Source organism: Phyllostomus discolor, chromosome 15 (assembly GCF_004126475.2).
Source record: "Phyllostomus discolor isolate MPI-MPIP mPhyDis1 chromosome 15, mPhyDis1.pri.v3, whole genome shotgun sequence".
Taxonomy (NCBI): domain Eukaryota; kingdom Metazoa; phylum Chordata; class Mammalia; order Chiroptera; family Phyllostomidae; genus Phyllostomus; species Phyllostomus discolor.
Window position 1 is genome coordinate 23,202,057 of NC_040917.2, and position 21,688 is coordinate 23,223,744.

The window sequence follows — 21,688 nt, forward strand, 5'->3', positions numbered from 1 at the left end:
GCCCAGCTCTTCGAGTCAAATAATTCTGCTCAGACAGTGCCAGCTCCGCATTGCTAGTAAAACGGCAAGGTGGGGAGTAACCAGAGCCCGGGCGAGAGGCACTGGTGGGGATAGATGCAGGGTGGAGAGTCATAAAAACAAAAAAACAGGAACATCTGGCAGAGCCTCGGGGTCAAGGAAAGCTGAGCTGAACAGAATCAGATCAGTGACAGGCGTCCCAATTCCTTAAAATTAAAATAAACAAGCCCATTAGCTTCTTCCTTTCTGCATCTCTGTCTTGTACACAGTGATAAACAGAAATTGTGGCTGTGGCAGAGGAGACTTGAAAGAAGCCATCACAGCTTTAAACTACGGTGGAGTGTAGAGAGTGATGCAAACACACCCGTAAGTTCCGGACCCCTCGATCCACCTGGAGACAAAGAGAACGCTCGCAGGACCGCAGACGAGAACGGTTACTGGAAGGTTCCACAGTCGCTGGAAGATTCACCTGGAAACTGGTGTGCGTGAGGCCCGCATGTTGGAGTCTCTCTCTCAGGTTCTCAAGATGTGTCTGTCACTCTCTGCCTCCAGCGAGGCCTCTACTTCCGCCTGGCTCCGCCTACAAGCCATGACACTGTAAAGAAACGTTTCTTCAAGTAGAAAAGGAAGGCAAGCTCGGCGAAGGTGCTGTGACGCCTCTTGGTCTCCTAAGAGGGTGTTTCAGCACGGCCCAAGGAACCAGTGAGCGTGGCCTTGTGCGGGCAGCCGCGTGAGCTAGGCTACGCAACTGGACGTTAATTGGAAGTTCTCGTGTTCACTGAGGATCGGGCCAGGGCAGACAGAAAGGGGGAGCAATGAACGGGACCAGTGTGCACACCCCATTTCATCAACAGTCACCAGGAGTCAGAAAGCGGCGCTGTGTGTGTCTTGGGTAAGCAGGCATCTTAAAACCCGGGGCCCTGCTTGCCTGTGGCCCTGGGTTCAGGCCTTGGAGCCGCAGCTGCGTCCTGGCCCATGTGGGTCAGGGCGTGCCGGCCTGCCGTCCCCAAGAGCAGGACACCCTGAGAACAGCAGTGGTGGACGGGTGGTGGTGCCCCGGGGAGGGAGAGCCAAGGCGGCGCTCTGCTGTGTGCAGTCGGTGGCATGTCCCCCATCCAAGGACACCTTCCATTTGCCTCCGTCACGTGCTTCCTTGGTGGCATGTTCTCACTTTTCTGCAGGAGAGAGGGCAGGATGCAGGGGCAGAGACCCCCAGCATCCCTCTGCACTGTGCCCGGAGGCCGAGGGCTGTGCTTCCGGAGTTCAGGAAGGGGCATCCTTTCACCCTTGGCCAGCAGGAGAGAGAACTGCCCTCTTTTCAGTGGGGAGGAGAGGCTCACCGAGAATGAGGGTTTGTTTTTTTTGCGGGGGCGGGGGGCGTGCCTAAAACTTTGTTGTTTCATAGTGCAGAGAGGCAGGAGAAGCTCGCGCGCGTACTTGGAGATGATGAGCTTCGCCTCACTGCAACAATTATGTTAATTTTATGCACTATTAGACAATGAGGTCAGAATTCCGCGTCTTTATTTCCGGCACATTGACTGGCGTTCAGTACTGGTTGAATGAATCAACAAACAAATCAGCGAGTAATTATTCGGTGTTTCTTAAAATGATATTGTAGGGTTAGTAGTTGATGGGTCTGCTTTTTCATAGTAATGGTGATGAACTTTGAAAAACTAGAGATCACATTATTTGGAGTTGAAATGAATATTAAAAGTTTTTAGTATTGGATGGGTACCCATTAAACTGAGTCCATCTGTAGTTTCGCCGCAAAGGAAACCAAAGGGGTTAACTTTTCTTACCTGCCTTCCTCTGATTTTGTGTCTAGTCAGTCACAGAACTGGCACTAGAATATGTTTTTAAAATATTTTTGACTGTAAGGCGTGCCAGGCATCTACAGAAGTGGCAGAGGGAGTGTAATAAACTCCGTGGCTCCATCAGCATCTCCCCCGGGCATGCTCGGTTCGTGACCAGTAGTGCTTTAATGTCCTTGCATTATTTTTATGCAAATCCCAGCAATCGTATCACTTCATGAGTAAACATTTCAGTATTTAGCCCTAAAGGATGGAGACAAAAGACCCACAGTACCTTTTGTCTCTCCTTCGTTTCCCTCCTTAATGGTTCCTGGGTGCCACTCCGTGCCAGTGGGTGCTCACACCTCCTCGCTTGTCTTCCACGTCTTCCACATCGCACTTGCTCTGCCTGAGACTCAGACATGACTGTACGTGGCCATTAGTCCTCTCTCTCAAGTGACCTGTGGCCCGCAGGCTCTCCCTCCCGCACCCCCTTCCTCAGTGCCATGCCCTCAGCTGGGCCGTGGGTCCTGTTCTCCCCGGTCTGGATTCTATCAATTGCACAGAATACTGTTTTTCTACCATAAAAATTGTCATTTAGACTATTTTAAAAAAGCAAAACTTTGGGGCAAAAGGTGCCCATATATTAGAAGATGTTTCCAGAATGTATGCTTTATTTTAAAGTTCGACAAGGTCTGCCATCATATTTCCATGTGGAAAAAATTCAAAACCAACATCTCACGAAGGTTTTATCACAGGACTCTTTAGATGACCTCATTAATTTTCTGAAGTGTTTGTTTCTCTTCCTTCTCTTTGATACTCAGATGAAAACCAGCTCTTAATTAATGCAAGAAAAGCTCAAATCCTAACAGTGACAGGAACTTTCTTAACGCTGAAGTGCTTCTGTGCTGACGAGGCCCCATCCAAGCAGTTACGTGAATGTTTGCCGTGGCCGGTGCTTTGGCGACTGGGAATGCGAACCGAAGGGACCTGTGAGACCCTGTGCTCTGAGACCGGGCGGAGTAAAGCTCCCCACGGCGCTCGCTGGCGGTACTCCTGGGCAGAGGAGCGTCAGCATCTGGCCTCTCTGTCTCCGTGACCCCCGCGGCGTCAGGTTTGTCTGCGGGGAGACGCCCCTGGAGATGCCTAATGATGTGTCCTCGTGACTCCTGCATCTCCACTCCACTGCACAGAAACGGGGGGCCCCGAATGTATGCATTCGGGGACCATGGGGTGTGGACTGCGGATCGCACGTACCGGCAGTTAGTTGTAATAATCTTCATTGTAGTAATATCCGAGCAACTGGCGCCATACTGAAAATTTCCCGAAGAACCACTCTATCGTCCTCCTCGGAGAGCTCCCTTCTCCCCTCGCTGAGCCGACTTCCCCCCCAACCCCCCACCTCCCCACATGTGTTTATGCGGCTGCGACACCCTGCCATCCCTGGCGGCGCCCCTGGAGCAGGCGGTGGGGAGAGGCACCGCAGTGTCCTTCCCTGGGAGATGCTGGGGGGGGGGGGCAGGGCCGAGGGCAGGTGAGAGCCCCGCCCCGTGGCTTCTGTTTCTACTTTCCATCTGAGATCCTCCACAAGGAAAACATATTTGAAGAGCTCAAGTTGTATTAATTTCACTATCTATTCATGAAAATAGGAAACAGACTTTAAAATGAGAAGGCATGCTTTAAGGCTTTTCTTTGGTGTTTTAATGGAACAGAAGTGGTTTTGTTTAGTTCAAGGGTAAAAGCCATTTACTGAATATTATCTTCTCAACAAGGATATCTATTTAATGGCCACATGATATTTTTACAAAAATAAAATTGTTATAGAATGTCAAAAACTCACTTACCACAAGGTGAGTTACTCCATTTATAAGGAAAGGGTAAAAAATTAAAGACTGAGTTCTGAGTTCTGTAATTCCAGTAATTATTTCCGTGACACCAGAACTAACGAGAATGCCTGCAGATGAGTGCCCCCAGGGACCGAGGGCTCCGGGTGGCTGAGGATGGGTGTCCTTGGCGTCGAAGGTTTGAACACTGACGGCCCTCCGTTTGTCGCACTCCTTTCTGAAACCATCTAGTCCTTCCCTGATGGCCTGGACCCGGAGTTCGTCCTCTCTGCAGCCTTGACCTCCTCCCTTCTGTTTTCTTTTGCTTGCTTGCTTGCTTTGACACTTGCTGCTTGTTCTAGCACCGTCGGCCCAAGGCTCACAGACACGTCTCACAGGATAGAAACCCTCCGAACCCTCCTTCCCTGGCCTCCCTCGGCCTTCCGGGCCGAGTCCCAGCTCCCCCAGGGAGGGAGAGGACTGTGGCCGCTTGATCCTTGCAGGCTCCCCATCTGTCCCTGCCACCACGCCACCCGCTGCCCTAGGTTCTCGTCCCTTGGATCTCGCTGTCAAGCGCTTGTCTCTGTCACACTCTGTCAGAGTGTGCGTGCTGCCGGATTGCCCTCCCAACTTGCGGCTCAGTTAAATCTTAATTATCCTTTAAATAATTAAATAATTCAAAGAATTTAAGCAGACAAATGTGTCTTACTCCCCCTCTCCTCCCTTCTGGCTCCCAGACACTGAGGACCACTGTCCCTTCGCCTGTGACGCTGTGCAGTGACCGACTCGTTGTTCGTCATCCTTGTAAGATGGCTTCTCCAGCACCTGGCATGGTGCCGTACACATAAACCCAGCCCCTAAGTGGTGGTGGTTGTGGGTGAGTGATGACATCATAACTACTGGAGTTTTCGGAAGAACGTGGGGTTAGGTTGTGTGTTACACCAAAGGCTGCACTCCTTTAACTGTTGCGTTTTCGTGTTGGGTCGCTCTGTGCATTTCTTGTGTTCACTGTTGGCCACTTCTCGATGCTTCCACGTCACCGCCTGTGCCAGCGGCCGTGTCCTCGTCTGACAGGAGGCTCTCTTGTCCTTTGTCTCCCTCTCGAGAGAGCGTGTGAGGAGACCCTATTTGTACTGAGAGCTGCTTGCTTCCAACTGCATCCTTCTCCTCAGGAGCTGATTCCTGAAAGGCTGTGGGGGTTTAATTTTTTAATAGTATCGGTTTGGTATGTCTTCCTGAGTTTTTGATTATCTCAATCAAATCAGCCATTGTGTTTGTATTATTCAATTACTTTTCTAGATCAAGCAAATTGCTCTCATTTACTCCAAGCATGAGCTTACTGAAATACGTTTTAAGCAAGTCCATTTCAATGTTACACAAGCAAAACAAAGCCAACAAAACTTGAAAATTCACAAGGATCAGTAAGAAATCTCAACACCAACCTCTATTCACAGAAAGATGGCTACATATTATGTTATCGCAGGTGATGAGAATATTTTCCACAATAAGAGTCAGAATGCTCTTTATCGCTACAGCTCTTAAAGGGCCAGCTCTGTGAGTGAGCTCCGTGTTGGTTATGTGTCTCAGCTCACAGGTGAGGGAGCGGGTGTTCAGGGCACCAGTTGTCTGTGCTGAGCCCCAGATTTGGGGAAACATCACCCCCTTCCACTCCGTTTCTAAAGCACCGATGGCCGTGCTCTCCCGCCCCCACAGCCTGTTTGTTACACAAATGCCGTGTGGGTGGGCTCTGCCGCTTTTCCCCTGGGTCTTCGTACCATTGTGGGGACTTCGGTTCATCTGCTCCAGGGGTCTCCGGGTTATGCGCTCTGAGCGGAGAGCCCCGGACTGACCCTCCGAGGTGCATTCCCGGCAGGTGCAGGCGGTGTGAGCAGCCACGTGGGGAGGGTGACGGGTGCATTCCCCTCCCCCCCCCCCCCCCCGGAAGAGACGAGAGGGAGAGGCGCAGGTCCCCTCTTCCAGCCGAGTGCAGCCGAGAGCACGCGCACACACGGCTCCTGAGGGCCTCCTGCTGAACCGAGAAACAAGCAGTTCCAGGGGGAGGAAGTGGGCTTCATCAGCCCCCTGAGCGGCGGTGATTGGCCTCGGCCTGTCACGCATTCCTGATTCTGATTAAAACAAGATGAACGAACGATTTTAACCTCTCTCCGCAAAGAAACTGCACCGTATTTTACAGGCCGCCAGTCCCACGTAGTGTGGGTTGTACGTGTCCACATGTGACACGCAGGCGAGCAAGGTGCACGGGCAAATGGCGCCAGGAGTGTGGTTCCATGGCCGTGACTGGGTGGAGAGTTGTTTTAAGTGACCCAAGTGCCAAAGGGGGCAGGACTGGACGTGACGGGCCTGGCTCAGGCGGCTTTCCGAACTCTTTCCTCCTTGGCGGCCCCTGCAGCTGCGCGGGGAACAGGTGGTGGCTGATGGTTAGAAAGGGAGGGAGTGGCGTCGTGGAGGAGGAGGAAGAGCAGAGGCAGTGCCGAGGGCCCCGGGCTGAGACGCTGGGCTGCGGACAGGCGACCGGGGCGGGCAGAGGCACACGTGAGCGCGGCCCCCAGGCCCGGCCCCTCTGCCGGCCGCACTTCGGGCCTGAGTGGGCTAGAGGTTGGTAAGGCCAGTGTAGTAAGATCTTACAATGAAATGAAAACAAATTGTGAAACATCCTTAATTTTCACCTTGCTTTATTAAAAAATGTTTAATACCATTCTCCAAGGTAAACCCCCATCTACAAAAAGTGCATATTTGTCACTTTTTGAAATCTTCTATTTTCCACATGGTCTCCTGAACCTATTTCCTCCTGGATCCTGCCCAATCTGAGCTGCATTATCCTGCTCCTTCCTATACTTTGAAGTCTGAAGTTTAAGTCTGCCTGAAATTGGTATTTGTGGAACGAAAAAAATTCTTCTAGTAACTTTATATAATAATTTCCGAAGGAGGGAAGTGTTTGTATTCGGATGGTCTCGTGTTTGGGGAGGAAACACGAATGGCCCTCCTACTGGCTCTAGGAGAGAGAGGGGGCGAGCACTGACTGGGCAAGAGGGCCGGTCCGCCCCGGGCAACGTGGGAGATGCCACCTGTCACCGGGTCAGAAGTTCTCTTTCCATCTTTTACACTAGTTGTATCTGTGCAGGTGGCATAAAGCGAGCAGCGTTTCCTCCTGCCTCGCTCTGCACAGCCTTTTGCCAAGCACTGTGGTTGTCTCCCCCTCGACACATGGGGTCTGTTTCTCCACCCCATTAACCTTGCCGACCCTGGAACTTGCTTCGGCCGGGAGGTCAGAGCACACGTCACCTTCCAGGAGCTCTAAGCCCAGGTGCTAGTGGAGTTCCTTGAGAACCGGAGCAGAAGCCACAGGTGAAGACACCAGGCCAGCCTTTGTAGGCGAAGGACCACTTGAGACAGGTCCGTGCCGGAAGACGCTTCCAGGGGTGTCCAACCTTGTAGCATCTCGGGGCCACGGTGGAAGAAGAGTCACCTTGGACCGCACATTAAATACATTGTGACATATAATCACAAAAAAAATCTCATCATGTTTTCAGTAAATTTATAATTTTGTGTCGGGCCGCGTTCACAGCCACCCCGGGATGCACGCGGCCTGCGGGCCATGGGTGGGTCAGCCCTGCTCCACCATGCAGCTGAGCTGCGGGGGCTGCCGCTTGTATGGGGACCCCAGGCGAGACGGGCAGAACGCCTGTCGGGCCCTCGTTGCTGACCCCAGGCTCGTGAACAGATACGGTGGCCATGATTTTCAGCCTCTCTCCTCTGGGGGTCTCGTCACAGCGCAGCAGAAGACGGATGGGGTGGTCCGGGGTAGTCCGTGAATGTTTAGCCGTGTCTACGCTGCCCATCATCTGACACGGCGTGAAAAGAGCTCTCGCGTCATCACTGTGTTTACGTAGTGGAGTCCGCTGCGTCACAGACCAGGCTTCGGTGCCGTGCTGGGGGGGGGGGGGGGTTGCCCTTGGATTGCGCCTGAAAGGAGGCTCGCTCGTGTACTCCGAGTAGCTGCGCCTGAGGGAGTCGCCACTCCAGCCTACTGCCCTCGCTCTAGTCGTTTGGTTGGAGTTCCGTGGCAATGCCCAGAGGTGTGTCAAAGCTTAATAATTTATTTAATACATTTTATATGTGACGACAAAATTATTCTAAGATCGTGGAACACGCTTTATTTTTACCAGTTGGGATACATATATCACTTTTTCACTTGTCTTTACTGGCTCTTCCGTCATTGTAAACAGTAGGGTCTTAAACTGATTTCTAGATGGAATTTCTTTGTAGAAAGGTGCATAGACTTTATGGTGAGTAAATGATCAAAGAAAATTTTGCAGTTCAGAGCAAAGATCAGCAAGTTCTGACAAAGAAGGCGGCCTCCTCTCTAATATACTCTTCCCCGTGTTAATTTAAAATTAGGTGAAGTTTCTTATTTCTAGTTTTTAAATTGCTGTTTCATGTGTAATGTGCATGGTATAAACTGCATTCACCTTCAGCATAGGTTTGCGAGTTTTGACAAGGGCATGCACCATGTGAGCTTTACTTTAGTCAAGACCTAGAATATTTAAGTCACCTGGAAAGGGTCACCGGTCCCTCCCCCAGGTAACGCTCAGCCCCGGTCCTTGACTGTAGGCCCACCTGCTGTCTCCGTTCTAACCCCACCGACGACAGCGCCCGGCTGAGCGCTCCCTGTGAACGGCGTTACACGGACCTTGATCCTGCCGCCCGGCTCCTGCCGCTCCGCACGGGTTTCCAGGGTTCGTCTCTGTGGAGCGCCCGCGGTTGGTTCCTCATCGTCGGTAGGTGGCAGTCCGTCCGGTGGCTGCACCGCAGGCTGTGTGTGTGTCAGCGGGTATCTGACTTGCTTCCAGCTCTGGTGACTACCCTGTAAGGCTTTTACGAACATTTGTGTGTAAGTCTGTACGGAGACAGGATTCTCTTCCTTTTTCGTAAACACCCGGGAATCGGAGTGGCTGGGTCCAAGGGCGAGTGCACGTTTCCCTTTGTAGGCCTCTGCGGCGCCTTCCTGCCCCGCCGCCGCCAGCAGCGAGGGAGCCCTGGCTCCGCAGCCTCGCCAGCCCCGCGTCTCTGTGCACCCGGCAAGTTCTTGCCTTCCCAGCGAGTGCGCAGTGATGCCTCGTCGTGGGTGAGTCTGCACCTCTCGTATGCAGGTGTAAACATCGTACTTTGCAGTGTCCATGGAGATGCTTTGCTCTTTCTCGCTTGGGTGTTTGTCATCTTGTTGATTTGTAGGGGTTTGTATTTCCTGGGCTCAAATCCTGTGATTGATGATAGGATACTATCTCCCTGTCAGTGGCTTACCTTTTATTTTTCTCAGCAATATAGAAAGCATGGCTAAAATTTTAAACTTTGATAAAGTCGCATGTATCAATGTGCTTTTACAGACTATAGTTTTTGTGTCACATCTAAAATATCTTTGGTTACCTCCAAGGCTGTGCCATTTTGCTCTTGTTTTCATCTATATTTTTTATAGTTTTAACTTTTACATTTAGACCTGTGACCCGTGACCCATTTTAAGGTGGTTTTTGCCAATTACGTGTGGGAAAGGTCAGGGGGCATTAGTCTCCCTCACGCTGCTCTGCAGAAGTTTCCCGGGAGCCCTGTGTTTGAGAGCCCCCTTCCTGCGGGGGTGAGCTTGTCTGTCGCCTGTGTCGGGGAGGATCTGTTTCCGCGCTCCCGGCACAGCACGTTTTTGAAAAGGTAACTGTGATCTTTATTTCACCTTTATTCTGGCTGGGACCGGACTCGGGGGCTGGGGCCGCCCCAGGCGGGCACGGAGATGAGCAGGAACACACGTGGGTGTGCACTGGCCACCGGGAGGAGGCTGCCGCACAGGAAGGCTTGTCTGCTTTTAGTAGGTTCTTAACAAATAAGTACTTGGATTCAATAACGAATGAATGGATAGATGAGTGGGTCTGGGAAGTGGAGTAGCAAATAAATGCTCTCTTCTGATAAATCACTACTTTGCAGTCCTACCTTTTAAAAGGTTTTCAATGGGTTTCAGTGGAAGGCCCGTTTTGCACAGCGTTAACCCCAGAGTAAATCCAGGTGCCGTCTGGCACCAGTGTCTCGTGTTACAGACTGAGACGCATTCCAGCTCCCGGGGCGGTAGACAATGTTCGAGGCGCACCGTGAGTGGTCAAGTGGGGTCTTGATCCAGATCTCTGGGTTCAGGTTCCCTCCACTGCACTGAAAGTTTTGTTTTAAGCAGCAGAAATGGGGGCTTAATGTAAATAGTTGGATGAACTTTGGTAGGCTAGGGAAGAGATTTAAAAATCCCTAAGGGAAGCCTTTCAGAACAAAATGTCCAGGGAAGGATATGTTTTACTAATTGTCGTATCTAAGTCTTCCATCCAAGGTCAGCCGGGGTCTACACGGTGCTTACGGACGGTAGCACTGTGCCGGGATGCAGGGCCTCATTGTCTAGCGCCCACTGCAGGCCAGAGGGGCATGCGCAGTCCCAAGGACTGAGGCGCCTTTGTGCTCTGACAGGGCCGCTCCGCAGACATCTAGCGTCTGTGGAAGGCCTGGGAAGGTAAGGACTTGTGGTAGCTACTGGATCAACATGAACTTGTATCGACGGTCACAGTTAAAGACTTCCCTCTCGAGAACGTGGAATTAAGGCTGCTTTGTGCACGCTGACTTCCACAGTCAGTACCTAGTGGGTCAGAACAGAAACAGCCAACACGAGTTTCAGGACACAGAACGGCTTTCCCGGCCGGAGCTGGAGTGGAGACTAGGTTGATCCGAAGGCACCGATCTGCTCAAAGGACAGGTGTGCTTGTCTTCCGGGAGGATCGGGGGGCGGGGGGGGGGGGAGTGGGGGAGAGGAAGCTGCAGACACACGCAAAGTAGTCCTAGCGCTTCTGAGGGGAGACAGTGCTCTTTTTTATTTCATTTTATTTCTTTTTAGTTCAAATGTGTAAGTTCTACTTTCTTAGCACATTTGAATTATACAGTGTAGTGTTATCAACTCTATTCACCATAGAGCTGACGTTTTACCCTTTGCCAGCCTCTCCCTGTTTCTGCTACCTCCAGCTTAATTCTTCTCTCTCAGATTCCACACGTAAATGATTCCTTGTGGCATTTGTCTTTCTCCGTCTGCTCGCTTCACTTAGCATTATGCCCTCCAGGTTTATCCATGTTGTCGCAAACGAAAGGATTTCCTTCTCTTTATGGCTAATACTCCATTGTGCACGTGTGCAACCTTTTCTCCATCCGGCCACCCTTCATCCACTGGACACCCAGGTTGCTTCCCTGCCTTGCCCGTCGTCCGGGTGCTGCAGTGGGCAGTGGGGCGCACGTATCTCTGAGACAGCGGCATCGCTCCCTTTGGGTACATACCTGGAGTTTGGGTTGCTGCATCCTCTGGTGGTTCTATTTTTAATTTCTGGAAGAACCACTGTGCTTGTTTTCTTCCTGGTCACCCCAGTTCACAGTCCTGCCAACAGTACACAAGGTTCTCTCTTCTTTGTGGCCTTGCCAGCGTTTGGTGTCCGTTTGACGACAGGCATTCTGACAGGTGTCAGAATCACTGTTCTGATGAGTAGTGATAGTCAAAGCCATGTTCCTGGCGGCCATCTGTAGGTCTTGCTTGGAAAATGTATACTTAGGTTCTCTGCCAATTTTTAAATTGGGTTGTTTGGTTTCATGCTATTGAGCTTTATGAGTTCATTGTATATTTTGTATATTAACTCCTTATCAGATATGTATTTGCCAACATTTTCTTCCATTCCATAGCTTACCTTTTCATTTTGTTGGTTTCCTTTGCTGTAGAGATGCTTTTTAGTTTGACGTAATACCACTTGTTTATGTTTGACATTTGACAAAGATGTGACACCAAAAACAAAGTGTACCTCGTGTTTTCTTCTAGGAGTTTTAGGATTTCAGATCTTACATTCTTTTATCAATTTTCAGTTGATTTTTTGTATATGGTGTAGGAGAGTGGTTCAGTTTCACCCTTTTGCTTGTGGCTATTTTTCCCAACACCATTTATTGAACAAACTCCCTTTTTCTGACTGTATATGCTTGGCTTCTTTGTTGAAAATTATTTGACCACATACATGTGGGTTTATTTCTGGACTCTCTATTCTATTCCATTGATTTAAGTTTGTTTTATGCCAAATACCATAATGTTTTGATTGCATTCACTTTGTGATATAGTTTGAAATCAGGAAATGTGATACCTTTTACTTAAGTTCTTTTTCTCAAGACTGCCTTGGCCATCCAGGGTCTTTGTGTTTCCATACAAATTTTAGCCGCCTTCTTTTTCTGTGAAAAAATGCCCTGGGAATTTTGATAGGGATTGTACTGAATCTGTGGATTTCTTTGGGTATCAAGGACACTTTGTAACAATAATAAGTCTTCCATGGTCTTCTGATTGTAATAGGGAACCTTGTAGGGATATGCATTAGAAAGAAGGAAATATATTTTGTTCTCTTTTGCAGCAAATGGGTTAAACACCACAGACAAGGAATGCATTGGTTAGGAGCACAAGAAGCAACAGAGAGAGGAGCCCAGAAGTCCTCTCTGCAGCTGGCCCCGAATCAGTTGGGCATGTGTCGGCCAAATAACAAAGCAAAATGCCCAGTTTCCTTTCGCCCTCTGGCCCTCAGTGAGGTTCCCCAGTGCAAGCGAGTGTTGGCTATACTGGGTTCATCACTTCTGTTTGTGAGGCAATCATCTTTTAGGAACTAAGACAGTCCATAGAATTACTTTTTCAATCTCAGGTAGCCTTTATATTTTTCCGCAGTTGCTTGTAAGAAAAACAGGCTTGCATGGCTGAAGTAGGGGCGCAGATGACTTTTTTCCTCTGGGGTGGTATTCGATGTGTCGGCCGACATTGGTGGGGGTCCTTTGCCATCGCCCTGGTGCAGATGGATGCTCCCAACCTTGGTTTTGGAACCAGAAAGACATAGCTATGAGAAATGGTACCGTTTTCAGCAGGGCATAATCTCTGGTGACTTTTGATAATGACAGAGCCTGACAAAGTGTTTCCATTTAAATACACTTTTCCGCAAGTAATGCAGTATAGGGACTCACTATCATTCTCCTATTAAGCAGGATCTGTTTCTAGCGAGTGCTTCCCTTGGACAAAGTTTGGCTACATCTGTGTAGCCAAACAAGGCTGCTTTCTTCTCTACTCAGCGACAGGGGACAGCCCGTCCGGTTTGCCCACTGTGGATGAGACGGGGCACGCCACTGTCCCCTTACTGATGTACGGACAGCGCCAGGCCAGGGACCGGGAGAAGAAGGTGTTCGCTGCATTAGTGAAAGCATGAGCTTCAGCACCACTTGTGTGACAATTAGATGTGGAATTTAATAGACTGAGTCCAAACTGAACAGAGCATTAAATTAAATTTGTATTCCTTCATTTAAGAAAATAAAGGAATTACTGGCAGGAGCATAGAATGTGGATTATTCATAGAACTGGAGCAAATTATTAGTTTTAGATGGAAAACATTTAAAAGAGTGCTTGGATATTTATGACACACCATTTAGTGCACTTCATAATTTGTGAACTTAAACTTGTAGCAAGAGAAAAAATCTTTATGTTAAGGATGGAAGGTTGGAAATTGTATTGTTTAGTATTTGGAGGAAGGAAGAGCTAAAGAAAACTGAAATTAGAAAACAGTTTCTGTGTGGAAAGCATAGCTGAATGATTGGGGAAGACTCTTAAGGGGAAGCTGCTGCTGGTACGAGACTGCTGTGTCGTGGGACGGCCGCCTGCCACAGCCGTCCAGAGGACCCTGGCAAACGTGTGGTGCCGGGCCCATGGGCAGGACGGCAGACAGTGCACTGTGCCACCCCTGGGCTGAGGGGAGCAGGTGGGGTGGGCCTGCCTGCTTGGGGTTCCCAGCAGTGGAGTCACAGGGCAGAGTGTCAGGGCATGGGGACTCACATCTAGAGCTCAGGTGTCAGCCGGGGGGCCCTGCCGAGTCTTCTCGCAGAAGGGGCCCCCCAAGGCTCGCCCCCCCTGGGGAGACACGTGTGTTCTGACCTGAGTCAGGCCGCCCTGTCTGCCACCGCAGACATTGACCGAGGACCCGGAGGGTCTCTCACCTGCAGGAATGCCTCTTTGGGTACACACATGCCCACGATGGGGCTGATCGAGAGAAACTCCACATCAGGACCTCCAAAGGGGCCACGTGAACTTTCACGCTGCTTGTGTGTTACCGTGTCGGCCTGCAGTGGGTTCCTGGAAGCCGCCAGGAGACGCCAGACCCTGGGAGTTGAGAAAAGGGCCGGTCGTTATTTGCAGTGGTCGTGGTGGCCAGAGGCTGCGTGCTGGCGTTCTGAGTCTCAGTTCCCACCGGGGACCCGGAGAGTCATGTGTCACCGTGGATGTGTCACCGCAGAGGAACCAGAGGTCATGGAAGCTGACTCTTTCGTGGTGGAAATGAGTGCACCGCACTTAGCTCCAGAAGGAGACCCTTTTTTAAAAACAGATTTAATGTGTTTATTTTTAGGGAGGGAAGGGAGGAAGAAAGAGAAGGAGAGAAGCATCAGTGTACAGTTGCCTCTCACACCCCCCCCACTGGGGACCTGACCTGGCTCACAACCCAGGCCTGTGCCCTGACTGGGAATCCAACCAGTGACCCTTGGGTTCACAGGCCGGTGCTCAGTCCACTGAGCCCCGCCAGGCAGGGCAGACACACACACTGTTCCTTCTTACAGTGGACAGTAAGGTGGCCTGTGTTCACTCCAGATGGAGATACCATCTCAGCTTCCAAGGTCGTCTGTGCTGACACAGCCTTGGAAAGACAGGTGACCTTGTCATTTGCTCGCGGGTTTGCAGAGATGTGGGAGACCATGGGGAACTGTGTCTCAGCAAGTCACCATCATTGCTACAACGTTTATTCTCCTGGTAAATTGTCCCGTGAGTAACTCACTCGGACTAATGTGAGTGGCACTGTGGGACCAGTCCATTCTCTGCATCTCATGGAGCGTTAAATTAAGTCCATTATCAGTAGGACATCAAACATCAGGAAGAAACCAACCAGTTGAACAAGTCCACATAAACCATTAGACTCCAGTTCAGAAAGCAAGTCCGAGTGACCCACAGCTTGAAGAAGACCGCCAGAAAGCACTTGGACAAAATGTTAAAGAAAACACAGCAGGTGAAAAAGCCACGGAACGCAGTTATAAAGCATCGTTTGGGCAGATCTGTGGCTTTTAATGCTTATGCTTCAAGGTGCTTGAGGTCTAAAACCAGCGATTTAATCATTCACCTTCAAAAGTTGGAAAAAATAAAAAGGGAAATGAATGAAGTAGGAAATAAAGAAAAAACAAAAGCTTGTTCTTGAAAAGAAAGTTAAAATCGATAAAGCTATAGCCAAACTGGTGTGGAAAAAACACACAAATTATGAGTATCAGGAATGAAAAGGAGGGATGTTAGGTGGAAAATAAGAGATTTTTATGAATGAGTACATGCCAATAAAATGGACGACGCAGATGAAATGGACAACTACAACAGACAACTCTGAGCTGACACAGGAAGAAATAGAAAATCTTAAGAGTCATTTCTGTTAGTTTGCTAGTTCTGACCTAGCAAGGTGCAGTGGGGACAGTTTCTAGTCTGGCCTTTGTCCTTGCAGACGGTGTCCCCTCTGTCTTCACAAGGCCTCTTCTCTGTGTGCCTGTCCTGATCTTTTCACGGAAGGACGCCAGTCGTGTTGGAGGGAGTCTCATGGTTTCGTTCCAACCACATTGCCCCTTTGAAGGCCCGGTCTCCGAACACGGTCCCATTCGGAGGCCCTGGGGGTTAGGGCGTCAGCACGGGAAGTCCTGGGGGACACCGTTCGGCTCGTAACATCACACGTAGTAGGGAAACCTAATCTGTTTGTGAACGAAACTTCCCACAAAGTGTAGATCCCGGTGGTTTCACTTGTGAATTTTATCACACGTCGAAGAAAGAAAAAATACCAACCCTATACAAACATTGGAGGAAACAGGGATTGCATTCTATCTTGTTTTACAAGGCCTGACACAATGTGGAAAAAAAATTTATGGGAAGAGAGTAGATACCAATATTCTTTAAAAAAAAAAAGACATTGAATTCACCAGTATATAAATGTAATACATTATGACTGAGTCGAGTTTATTTTCCAGGAAGGACAGGTTGGTTATAGATTTGAAAACTACTGTAATTCACCTTATTCACAGAACATAGAGAAGAATAAATAATATCAATCCTTCCAGAAAAGTAAAAAAATCAGGACTGAATTCTCACCGAAGAGGCAGATCCAAGATGACGTAAGAGGATCTAGAATCAGTGCACTCCTTACAGACGTATTTATAGCGAAATGAAAAGGGCCTTTATGTAGTTGATAAAATAACTTTGAAAAAAAACGTTGGGAGACTTTTTTACTACATGTTTTTAAGACTTGCTATAAAGCTATAGTAACGTAAAAAATCACAGTGTAATTCTGGTGCAGTTTCGTGTGTGGAGGCAGATGGGTCCCTGGGGGGTGTGTGGGGGGTGGCAGTTGTCTTCTGTCGTGATGGTAGTTATTCACTTACACATACTTTTCAAAAATACACTGAATCGTATTCTTAAGGTTGGTGCATTCTGATTGTATATACATTATACCACAGTATCATTGATTTAAAAGTGATTATACAAAGAATAAAAAGATATTTGGGTTAAGAAAATGATTGGTTTACCTTGAATTATTCAAAAATTTTATTGGTGGAGTTAAGCAATTTCACTTGAGTTGGGAGCTGGCCCAGATCTTCTCCAGGTTGGGAAATGGGAGCCCGGGGCCCACGCGTCCCCCCTGGGTGGGAGGCTGAAACCCGTGAGTGTCTTCCCCCTGGCATGACAGCCAGCCGTGTTTGGGACGCGGCTCCTTTGCGGGCGGAGATTTCCTGGTGATGTCGGATGGATCTACTAGGATAGTGATACCGGGTGACTAGAAGGTTCTGTTGTTGTGTTTATAGACTGACACAAACTGTCTTTTGTTCTCAAATGTACCTGAGCAACACTGGTCTTCCTGTAAAATAATGGTCTGTTTACGGAGCAGGGGCATCTATTTTGAGGTGCACCCTGGCTTCTTTCTGCTGCACGACTGCACCCCGTAGTCCCAGCCTCCTGGCGGTGGACGAAGACCTGTTGTTCGAGAACACGGAGCAGTCGGCCAAGCGTGTCTTCCTGCCACCACGCCCTTCTGATGGCCGGTGTGCCGGTGTCACGTCACGTTGGCATAAAGCGGTTAAATCCTCAGCGTCCAGTATGTGTGTGTGTTTGCAATGGCAACTTTTATAATAATCACACATGGACATATGGAAACAGTATTTTGGCTACTTACAAATTGTTCTGCAAGGTGAGAAAAGGTACGTTTCTTGATATCTAATTTGTATAGAATCCAATCCACCCTTTTTAGAGTTATAGGTTTGACAAAACAACTCAGAGTGTTGACTAAAGATACAGTCAAATGGCCACCACCCCAGTCAAAGCAACAATCATTCCCATCAACCCCCCGAGTTCCCTGTTCCGTTGTCATCAATCTTTCTGTCCCCCTCCCAATCCCCAGAACCTCTGTCCCAACGCCTGTCCCTGCGGCCCTGCCTTTCCCTGGGGGGGTCAGGGAGCTGGAACCTGCAGCACGTGGTCTTTCACGAGGCTTCTCCCACTTGTTGTGATGCCTTCGACCGTGTGTGTGACTAGCGCCTTCCTCCCCCCAGAGCACTGTCCTGTTGCGTGGACAGAATTTTTTGAATGACCTGTTTGACTTTAAGGACAGTCTCTGTATGGAATGAAGCGAGATCCAGAACTAGATTCAAGGTGGATGAGAACCTGGTAGAAAAAAGATTTGTAGGATTTACAACAGAACACTTAGCTTTTAGTCCCTTGTTTCCAGACACCAGGGTGTTGACGTTTTAGTTGTCGGATGGCATCAAACACAGAGGTTGGGAGCGTAGGCCCCCCCCCCCCCACGGGCCCCATCAGGCTCTTTGGTTCAAATCCAGGGCTGCCACTTGCTCAGCATGTCACTGTCTGTCCGCCGACAAACCTCTCCCTCCGGTTCCTCGCACCCCGAAGAGGCTGAATGCGGCCCCCCCAGCACCACGGGCCTCCACCCGCCGGCCCGCTCTGGCTTCTGCTGACATTCCTGCCAACGCACACTGGAGACCAGCCCTGGTCTCTCCATCGGCTGCCCAGCACGGTGCTCGGCGGGGGGGGCTCAGGGCCCCCCACTAAGTCTAACCCCACTTTCTAGGATATGGTTCAGCATGAAGGCCCATGCTCTCCAGAGGTGAGAGAGCCATTCAAGAGGGACAAATTCCGTTTGAACCGCCACGACCACACGGAGCAGTGATGGTGAGTATATCCGTTCTCAGTCAGTGTCGGTCTGCTCGCGCTCTCTGGGAGGTGCGGGGGAGAACAGGAGTTGCCGGGCACGTGTGCGAGCGGGTCGGAACCGGCCGTCTGAGCACACTTCCCGCCATGCAGGGTGGTGCCCACGGGAACCCCTTGCCTGGGTCTAGGCTGGGTCCCGGGCCCCCTCCGCATCTGTGTCTCCAGTCCCGAAGGGGTGGCCCCACTGGTGGTCGTGTGAGAGGTCACCGTGGAAACCGTCCTCTGTGAGCTGCAGACCGCTCACCGCTGGACCGCCCCGCGGCGGGACGAGTGGGCGGTTGCCTGGTAGACGCTGTTCAAGGCTCCTACCGACGCAGGCAAGCTGCATTTGAAGTCACGTGGACTCATTTAATCACCTTTTCTAAATCTCTACTATAGTAGAGAAAAACTGATGTGTGTTTTAGATTCTTTGTTCTGCCCGAGCATTCACTTCAACACAGACAGCATTTCATTTCAATATTTATGCTCCAATTCAGTAATATGTACACAAGCTTACGGGATTCCTGTGAGGATAAAGCACCCTAATATTTAGCTTACTGGTTTTCCTGATGCTGAGAACGCTGGTAAGCTCTGCAGGGAGAGGATGGAGAACGAAAGACCTGCTTTCTGAACTCGGACTGGAGCTTTCACTCTACTCTTGCCAGACTCAGGAGAGAGAAGAGCCACTAAGTCCTGCGACTCCTGCTGGGGGCAGGAGGGGGCGCACTGCCCCCCTCTTTGCTGTCACACTCAGCGTCCCCAGTCTGAGGAGCCACAGTGCATCTGGTCTTTGAACAGACAGCAGACAGCCGCTCCTCCAAGCCCCGCGGGTTAGTTACTCTGTTTGCCTAGGGAGGAGGAGGAGGAGGAAGATGCAAGTCTCTCTTCTACGGATGCCAGCTCCCCAGGCCCAGTCCTTCCCGCCCCTGATTGGAGGGTGAGAAGACCCGCGCTCGTCTGCAGGCGGAGGAAGGCCGCAGCGCCCCTGCGCGGTCCGCCCCACCGAGCACCGCGGGCGCAGCCGCTTTTCACCGCAGTTGGAAACGCCCCAGGTGAGCGGACGTTCCGCCCGCGCGACTTCTCACCGACATTATCCTCAGGGGGTTGTGAAGTGACTCCGAGTTATTCCGATGTCCTACTTTGCAGACCTTCACCGACCCCAGTCCCGTCCTGACTTTCACCCTTCCGGCCCAGGTTCCCCGACCGGCACCAGACAACGGAAGGAGCAGGCGTCCTCCCGTTCGCAGCGCGGGCCTCTCACTGGGCACCCGGTGCCTCCGCACCCTCGCGAGTGCTCCATCCCACTAAGTCCCGCCCCGTGGAACAAGCAGTTTCGGAATAACCATGGTTCCTAACTGAACCAAAACAATCTGATAAGCACAACCGTTAACCTGTTTTTATGAAAACTGCAGCCGCTCAAAATGTTGGCCCTACCGAGACATGGAGTCAAACACCAAACGGTTCCCAGCTCTCTGCCCTGCTAGGTAGCCCTTCTTACCTTGACCAAGTGTTCGCTTCGTAGGAAGACTCGTCTTGTCCTGGCGGCAGGGCTCCGTTACCCAATTTGTGGACAGCCCTTTCCCTGCCGTGTTCTCCCCACAGTAGCGAGACACGGGCCTGGCCGAGCACCACGCTGTGGGTGCGTCAGCGCACTGCTGCAGGGCTGCCCCCGACAGGATGGTCCAGCAGCGATGCCCGACTAGCCTAGTCCACCCTCAGAGCCTGCCCGTGGCTCCTTTCACCCAGGGTGTCATTTTGTCATTCACGAGACGGACCAGCTAGTCACCAATTGCACCGATGAAAATGTAATCATTAGCGTTTCCTGCGTCATGCAGGAAGGCCTTCGACACTGATAGCCAGTGAAGGTCACCCAGCTGCTTCAGCGGCTGCCTGCAGGGCCCAGGGAGCGTCCCCGAGGGACGGAAGTCTCTCGGGGACAGACAGCTTTCCTGCACGTGAGATCCAACCCAAGTAAGGCACACGCTCACATCCTAGCGCGACACCCGTCTCGGAGTGGAGGAGGGGCACCACGTGCCGGGCTCACAGCCGCCACGTGTCACAACCCAGAGCCGGCCCCGGCTGCGGGCTCACACCAGCGCCGTGCGGCAGCTCCATCTAACTGACGTGAGAATTACGAAACTTCAAGTACAAATGCCTTTCATGCCGGACATCCCTTCCAGAAACACATCCCTTCCCCTGAGGACGGTGTAAAACCTTAGTCAGCCCAGGTAAGCGAGGCCACGTACCTGCTTTCTGTGCCTTTGTTTTCCTCCCTTCTCTGCTCAAGCACCAGTTGTGCCTCCTTCCTTCTTCAGACCGTGGTGAAATGTCGCTGTAACACCTGAACAGAAAAATATAAAAATGAGTATCATCGAATGCCAAATCTCTCATGCCAGAAAAAGAAAACATTTCCGAGTCCCAAAGCAGTAAACAGACATACAACACGGTCATAGCCATAGTTTAAATGCCAAAGAATCAATTCCTGGGGCCGGAATGACCCCTAACAGGAGCTTCGCCCAAGAGGTCGCCTCTGCACGTATGACACGAGACGGGCTTACCCGGGGGCAGACACAGTCAGAGGACACGAGAGAAGAACAAAAATTTGTTTCAACTGTGCCACAGTGAGCTGAGGCCGAGCCGGGGCCTGGAGCCAGTCACCTGTGACGCGGACTGTAGCCTGAGCCGAGCGCCTCCCGGAGGTGAGTGCGTGTGGTGACACCGCAGATACCTGTGACCGGGTCTCGGACTCACCGTGCCCGACTCCCCCTCGGGAAGAGCGCCCACGATCCTCTCGTTTGGGGCGAACTTCGGGCGTCCCGTCTGGTGGATGGAAAGGCACACCCTGCACGCTGCCTTCAGGCCTGAGGTCACAGGTCTGTGCGGATGGGTGGGTCTGCCGCCCCCTCCAGCTGCCGCTCCTGTCCTGCCTGGCGGGAGGTCGCTGTCCTTACTGTGGGACCTTCGTCACACGTTGTCCCATACGCCCCGGCCAGGAAGTGCCGCAGCCCTCCAGCGCCTTTCACTGCGGTGATGGGGTTCCAGCTCCTTCCTTCACATTCAGCACCTGCGGCGCCTTGACCTTCCGTCAGTTTCACACCCGGGGGAGCTTCCGTCCCCGGGACTGAGGACTCCGCAGGTAGTGGCCGTGCTTCAGGCGCCTTTATTCAAAATTCTTATCACCGGAACGAGTTTCTACCTTATGATACCGTTTAGACTATGTGGTCAAAAACCAAGCCAAGCAAATAAAAGCTGTGAATAATGCAGAAGCTTCATAATAGTGATGGTTAGTAAGTTCAAGGCAACAAGAAAAAGGATGGAAATACACAAGTGTGGACAATTTCAATAGCATTTAGAATCTAGAAACAATTATAAGTTGTAGGAGGAGGAAATATAACACCTGGCACTAAGGACTCAATAGCCTATTAGAGATTCCAGAAGCAGCATAAATAAATAGAATAAACAAAAACAATACCAGTAAAAATTTCTGCCATGGTTTTAATCAAAGTATACAAGCCAAAAATTAAATCATAAAAGCTACCAGAGGAAAGGGTATATTCTTTTAAAAGAGCAAAAAAAAAAAAAAGACTATAATAGAAATGAAAAAGCTCAGAAAGCAATCGAAAAAATTTATAAAAATCTGAAATGTAAAAGGGAAATGAAAAATACTCTTATAAAATTCTAAATAATGTCATTGT